Source organism: Silene latifolia, chromosome 11 (genome assembly GCF_048544455.1).
Source record: "Silene latifolia isolate original U9 population chromosome 11, ASM4854445v1, whole genome shotgun sequence".
Classification (NCBI taxonomy): Eukaryota; Viridiplantae; Streptophyta; class Magnoliopsida; order Caryophyllales; family Caryophyllaceae; genus Silene; species Silene latifolia.
In genome coordinates this window covers 163,562,528-163,570,581 of record NC_133536.1, presented here as the reverse complement: position 1 = coordinate 163,570,581, position 8,054 = coordinate 163,562,528, and positions in this window count along the sequence as shown.

The following is an 8,054-nucleotide window of genomic DNA, read 5'->3' as shown; positions in this document are numbered from 1 at the left end:
GGCGAGTCTTGTCATCCTTAGAAGGCTGACGTTCTGACTCAGCTAGCTGCCGTGTCAGCCTGATGGCTGATTTAGGCATATGCCGCAATGTAAGGAGGAGTGGCCGTGTCAACTAAGTGGCTGATTTAGACCAGCCTGGTCAGCCTGAAAAGGCTGATCCAGACTAAGCTAGCTGCCGTGTCAGCCTGATGGCTGATTTAGGCGTATGCCGCAGTTTTGGACTACTTAACCTTGTTCATGACGCAAGGTGTGTTCATCACGCTTTAAGCAAACAGGGGCGTAATTTAGGCAAGTTTATCGTCATTCTAGGACCAATGGGACGCTGCAGGATTCTGGTAGCGCAGATATCCCTACGTTCCATGTTCGTGTGCATGCATGCTGGGGCCCTGATTAATTGCGATTAGTGCGAGCTACGTCCAGGGGGTGGTATCAGGGGTAGCTGGGTAAGAGTTTTTAGCTGTCAACCAGGCTCCCTTTCGTATGCTCCACAGTCCGCCTGGTGAGGGTGCTCCTTGTGGAGAAAATAGGTTTGGCATGTTGGTGTGCCATGTGCCTTGTCACCCCGCGTTGGCAGTTGACAGTCCTGCTAGACATTCTTTCAAAGTACCATAGACACTAGGATTCAAAGTGATGTACTTACAAAAGCCTGAAAATAAGAAAATCTATTAAAATGATGTGAAGTACCTGTTTGGGCTAAAAATAGCATAATAAAGGAGGCCCATTGGATAAGATAAATATTATGAAAGAAGTGGTAAGGAGGAAGGGAGCCCGCGGTCAGGAAAAAGGGAACGGGCTTAAGAAGGATCAAGAGCCCGTCATAAAAGGTGCCCGCGTTAAGGAAAGGATTGTTAGGGAGAAGTTAGGGAGAAGTTAGGGAGATTGGGGAGAATTGGTAAAAGAGTTCGGGTTTGGAAAGAAGTCCTTATGGAAATAATATTCCCTTTCCATATTCGAGGTAGGATATGTCTAGGGTTCTTACCCTATAAATAGCCAAAGAAGCAAATCAAGAAGGACATTCAACACATCCGTATTCATTTAAACAACAAACATTCAAGATCACATCTCGGCAAATAATATACGCTCATTCTGGATCTTGCAGGTCTGACACCTAGGGCCAGCAAGATTAGGTACGTACCATAATTGTAATCATCCTCCAATTCATATAGTGCAATACTTGGCAGGGTACCGTCCCTCCCGCGGTTGTTCCCACATTGGGTTTTCCGCGTCACCAAAATCTTACGTGTCAATTTACATTACGTACTTTATTTTCCGTTTACTTATTGACATACGAATCATCATACAATCGACCAACGAATATAGACTACATTGACCCTAATTAATCGATTTCGGTAAAAATACCTAAACAGTTTGGCGCCCACCGTGGGGCATTGTGGTCGTCAATCGTTGATATTCTAGATATACAATGGAAAAACAAGTATCTGAAGCCATGTCAGGGAGCAGGCAACCATCACCACCACCATCGTCTACCCAAAGTCCAACATCGACAGTGGCCACGCAGGCTCCCGGACACACCTCAAGAATCATACCGACAAGAAAAGCCTCTCTACCTCCAAGGACCCCTGTTTGTCTCAACTCGATCGATCGACAAAGGAACATCAAGCTCGGGCGTCACTCCGCGCCCGGTGGGCCCCACGCAAATCCGCTCACGGCGTGGAAAATCTTCAAAAAGCTATGGAAAACATGCGAGAAGACCAAAGGAGAGCAGATGCTGAGGTAAGAAGGAGAGACAGAGAGCTCTGGGAACAAATTGACCTCCTGAAGCAGTAGTCCAACACTCAAAGCCAAACAGACGGTGAAGGAAGATCTCCTTGGTGGATCGACACGGGAGCAAAGCAGTGCAGCAGATAGCAAATTTGAAATAATTACAAGATTGGATTTTGCTACGATACCATCAGATGGAAGGATAACCCCACGAGGGTTAGGATATCTCACACCAGATAGCTGGCAGCCAGCTAGCTGCGTATGGATACAAACAGGTGGCCTCCCCGTCAGCAGTCCTGCAGCAATCGATCAGACATCTGTAGCAGGATCCGAGTCAAACCAGCAAGTGAACTGGCAGCAGGGGACAATCGTCGCCATAACCCCCCTGACAGCCGGAACTTATCAGAATCTTCAAGAGCCTGGATCAGGAGGAATTATGCAGACAGCTGACAGGCGGACCTCAGATTCAGCTAATATAACTAATCAGCAGTACTTGGAACTAAAGGAGATGCTGAGCAAGATCCCAGGGCTACCACCCCCACTCGAGAAAGCAGCTCTAGACAGTTATGCCGACTCACCATTCGTGGACACCATATCCGTCACAGCCATGCCAAAGGGATTGACAAACCCAAATATGCCTCTCTTCGACGGCACAGCAGACCCCTTTGATCATATCAGCCAGTATAAACAGAAAATGATGACGGTAACAGCCATAGGACAAGTTAAAGAAGCCTGCATGTGCAAAGGATTCGGGTCCACCCTAACAGGACCGGCACTTTGATGGTTCGTAAGCCTGCCCAACAGGTCGATATCTACATTTGCTGAATTGGTAAACGCATTTACTCAACAGTTCGCAAGCAGCAGAAAGCCACAGAATCACGCAGGAGACCTGTACAGAATCGTCCAGGGGACAGGAGAGAGCATTGGAGAATACAATACCAGATTTAACAATGATAAGGTAGCCGTACGAGAGTGTGATATCTCAACAGCAGTAGAAGCCTTCAGAAGAGACCTCCACCACGACTCTGACCTATACAAGCAGCTGACTATGCATCCCTGCCATAGTTTCGAAGTAGTGCAGGAGAAGGCAGCTGCCGCGATCAGACTGGAGGAAGATATCCTAGCCAGAGCTAGCTTATAGAGCGCACCAAGTATTTCTAGTACTTCAGCCGTGGAGAAATCAGGAAGAAAGCAAACCACCAACAAGAAGGACGAGAGATACAGACCATATGGGAGGGGAGTCAACAGAGTCGAGGAAAACCAGCTACTCCCCACCCTGGCAGAGTATGGGTTCACCACAGGTATCGGAGGAATCTTGAAGGCACTCAGGGAGATGGGAGATGGAGTCAGGTGGCCTAACCCACCAGCAGGAGAGCAAGCTTGGAGAAAGGATAGCAAAAAGAAGTGTGAATTCCATCGTGATATCGGACACAACACTGAGGATTGCTACACATTAAGAAGAGATATCAAGCGCCTGTACGAACAAGGAAAGCTGAGCCACCTGTTACCACGTGGGGGCAAGCAGCAGGATAAGGTAGGTTCGCCAGCCGGCGAGACCCACCCACATGCACTAAAATTATAAACGTGATAACAAAGGCTCGGACTTATGCGGCCGACATACTCAGACTAAGAGACATGCCACCGAAATCAAAGGAGACAGCCACTAATTCTTGTAGAATTTCTCACGACTGCCAAGTGAGAAGCTTTGATGAAGGAGATACATACGATGAACGAGAACACCATGACGCACTTATTATCACCTTGTCAATGGCCAATTGCACGAGAAGAAAGGTCTTGGTAGATACAGAAGCTCGGTCAACTTAATCATCTTTGAAAACCATAGAGAACATGGGATTCAGCGAGAAGGACTTACAGAAGAAGACTATTCCGCTAGTAGGCTTCCGGCGGAGAAACAACCAAACTCGCTAGGTGAGATAATCATCCCCACCTATGTGGGAGGAGTCAACAAGCAAGTCGGTGCACTGGTTATAGATGGCCCCTCTACGTACAACGTCATCCTAGGAAGACCGTGGCTGCACCAGATGAATCACAAGTGCATAAAGTTCCCCACCCCATGGGGAGTAGAAACGATAAGAGGAGATCAGGAGGAAGCTAGAGGCTGCTACAAGAAGGCACTCAAGTGCACTGCCAGCCCTCCCGCATAGCAATTTATGAAGCGACCTATACAGACGAATACATCGAACCCCAGCAGAAGAGCCGGATCGATTAACCCGGACAAGCCGCACCCAGAGAGAACCGTGCTCATTGGAGCGGGATGTACAGAAGCTTACGACAAAGCTGACTAGTCAAGTTCTTACAAGATAACATGGATTGCTTTGCATGGTCGCACAATGATATGATAGGCATAGATCCATCCATCATAACACACAAGCTTAGCGTGGAACCAAAGTGTAAACCCGTCCAGCAGAGAAGGAGAAAGTTTGCAGCAGAGAGAAATAAGGTAATCAACCAGGAAGTAGACACTCTTTGGCAAAGAAAGAAGATAAGAGAAGTGAAATACGTAAGAATGGTTGTCTAATGTAGTGGTGGTGCCTAAAAAGAATGGGAAGTGGAGAGTATGTGTGGACTTCACTGATCTCAACAAAGCATGTCCTAAAGATCCATTCCCGCTGCCTCATATTGATGCAATGGTAGATGCAACAGCTGGACACGAGATGCTAACATTTCTGGATGCATGGAGTGGATACAATCAGATCAAGATGGATCCTGCAGACCAAGAGAAGACAGCATTTATGTCCGAAAGAGGAATATATTGCTACAACGTCATGCCGTTCGGCCTAAAGAACGCAGGCTCCACATATCAAAGGTAGGTTAATAGAATGTTCAAAGAGCGGATAGGAAGAACAATGGAGGTGTATATTGATGACATGGTGGTGAAATCAGAGAAAGCCAAAGATCATATGCGGCATCTGGCAGAAACGTTCAGCACCCTCAAGAAATACAAGATAAAATTAAACCCATCTAAATGCATCTTCGGGGTATCTTCTGGCAAGTTCTTAGGCTATATTGTAACTCAGAGAGGAATAGAAGCCAGCATCGAGCAAATCAAAGCTGTCTTACAGCTGGAATCACCCGAGAAACCTAAGGATGTTCAAAGACTAGCAGGAAAGGTAGTAGCCCTAAACAGGTTCATTTCAAGATCTTCAGACAAATGCAGACTATTTTACGACGTACTAAGGAAAAGCCAGAAGTTTGAATGGACCGCTGAACACGAGAAAGCCTTCAGAGACCTGAAGCACTATCTCGTGACCCGCCACTTTGTTGTCAAAAACCAAAGCCGGAGAACCATTATTCCTATACCTAGTGTCACGAAGTAGAGTGAGTGTTGTCTGGTCGAAAGCAAGAAAAGGAGGAAGCCAAGTATACTACGTAAGCAAGTCTCTACTACCGGCAGAGACCAGGTACACATCCCTTGAAAAGTTAGTACTAGCATTGGTAGTAGCATCTCGCAAATTGCGTCCCTATTTTGAGTCACACATCGTACATGTCGTGACAAACTACCCGCTAAAAGCTATCATGAGGAAGCTGAATGTCGGGAAGAATGTCTAAATGGTCTCAGTACACCTCGGTGGATACGATATCCAATACGACCCTAGAACAAAGAATCAAATCACAGCAGCCTTTGGCCCACTTCGTGTCGACTTGATCCAGCCATCCGAACGGCAAATACCGAGATCCTCACTTTAGAAGAAGGAAGCAAGGCATTAAGTCCGCAGATGCATATCGACGGAGCCTCCAACCAAAGGGGGGTAGGCGTAGGATTAATCCTGCGATCACCACACGGGGAGATCGATAGCGCAAGTCGTAAGATGTGAATTCAAGGCAACAAACAATGAAACAGAATACGAGGCCTTGATATTGGGAATGAAGCTAGCTCTGGAGTCAGGGGTCAGACACCTGCTCATATCCAGTGACTCCCTGTTAATAGTCAACCACGTGAATGATGAGTTTATAGACAGAGATTTGAAGATGATAGCATACCTAAAAGTAGCAAAGGAATTAAAACAAAAATTCGAAACTTGCAAGCTAAAACAAGTCCCCAGAGATCAGAACGTGGAAGCAGACGCCCTAGCAACCCTGGGGGAACCATTCAAACCAACAGAGCTGTCCAGCATTCCAATAGCACATATGCTGGAACACTCTATCCAGAAGGCAGACGGAATAGACAGGGGTGAACTGGAGGATCCACAAAGCGAAAAGGAAATCCAAGCAGTTACAGAGGAAGGTGAGAGCTCTTGGTCAAACAGGCAGATGCCTGACCAGGTAGCCGATCCAGCAGACGACTGGCGCACACCTTACCTAGACTGGCTACGCCATAACAAGCTACCAGATGATAAGAAGGAAGTAAGAGCTTTTAGAATAAAGGCCTCCAGATTCATACTTATTGATGATATATTATTCAGAAAATCGCTAACGGTGCCTGGACAAGGAAGAAGCACAGACTGTGTTACATGCTCTCCACAGTGGCGAATGTGGAAACCATGCAGGGGGCAGGAGTTTGGCAAATAAAGCACTCAGACAGGGATATTATTGGCCTTCAATGAAAGCAGATGCAGCAGAGTATGCACGAAAATGTGATGCCTGCCAGCGCTCAGCGCCCATGATCCACCAGCCAGCAGAGCCTCTACACCCTATCATCTCTCCTTGGCCATTCATGGCATGGGGCATGGACATAGTAGGCCCCCTACCATGGGCTACAGGAAACAGAACCTGGATGCTAGCAATGACAGATTACTTCTCCAAGTGGATAGAGGCAGAAGCATTCACGGAAGTAAAAGACAAACAAGTCATTTCGTTCATAAAACGAAACATAATTTGCAGATTTGGTATCCCATCAGAAATCATATCTGACAATGGCTCACAATTCATCTCCAACGATATCGAGGGATACTGTGCCAGGTGGAATATCACCTTAAAGAAGTCAGCACCTAGGACTCCAAAGTCCAATGGACAAGCTGAATCCAGCAATAAAATTATTATGGACAATCTGAGAAGGAGGTTACAGGAGTTAGGAGGAAAGTGGGCAGATGAGTTGCCACTAGTGTTATGGTCTGACAGAACGACGCCAAAGATAACAACAGGTCAAACACCCTTCAGCCTGGTGTTTGGCGCAGAAGCGGTCATTCCATCAGAAGTTCTAGTTCCCACTCACAGGTATGAAAATATGACAAGGGAACTGAACAATGCAGAGATGACCAGAAGTCTGGACACAATTGACGAGCTGCGCGAGCAAGCGCAAAAATCCGTCTGGTCGCCTACAAACAATCGGCCGGGAGAGTTACAACAAGAATGTTAAAGTCAGGTTCCTGGAGGTAGGAGACCTAGTTCTCCGAGAGGTGTTTCAATACACCAAAAATCGAAAAGCAGGAAAATTCGCCTACAAATGGGAAGGATCATACCAGGTAGAAGGAGTTGTTGGCCATGGCGCATACAGACTGATGACTATGGACGGTCAAATCATACAACGCCCATGGAACATACTTCACCTGAAGAGATATTACTTTTAATAATAAGTAGACTCTAGCTTTCAGAATAATGTACTATGAGAAGCCAAATCATTTTTAAAGATAAAATAAAATTCCGGTAGTAGGCATACTGCCAGTTTCACTCTTATTTCTGGTATCTTTAAGTTATTTTTGAAACATTAAACTACTATTGGATGGTGTGGTCTGGCAGCGTCCTGGGACCACAATTGCTCTGGTACCTCATGAGATGGCGACAGGTACTTCACATCATTTTAATAGACTTTCTTATTTTTAGGCTTCTCTAAATACATCACTTTGAATTCTGGTATCTATGGTACTTTGAAAGGATGTCTAGCAGGACTGTCAACTGCCAACGCGGGGTGACAAGGCACACGGCACACGGCACTCCAACATGCCCAACCTATTTTCTCCACAAGGAGCACCCTCACCAGGCGGATTGTGGAACATACGAAAGGGAGCCTGGTTGACAGCTGAATACGCTTATCCAGCTACCCCTGATACCACCCCCTGGACGTAGCTCGCACTAATCGCACTTAATCAGGGCCCCAGCATGCATGCAAAAACGAACATGGAACGTAGGGATATCTGCGCTACCAGAATCCTACAGCGTCTCCATCTGGTCCTAGAATGACGATAAACTTGCCTCAATGACGCCCCTGTTGGCATTAAACAAGATAAACACACCTTGCGTCATGAACAAGGTTAAGTAGTCCAAAAACTGCGGCATACGCCTAAATTAGCCATTCGGCTGACACGGCAGCTAGCTTGGTCTGGGTCAGTCTTTTCAGGCTGACCAGGCTGACCAGGCTGGTCTAAATCAGCCTT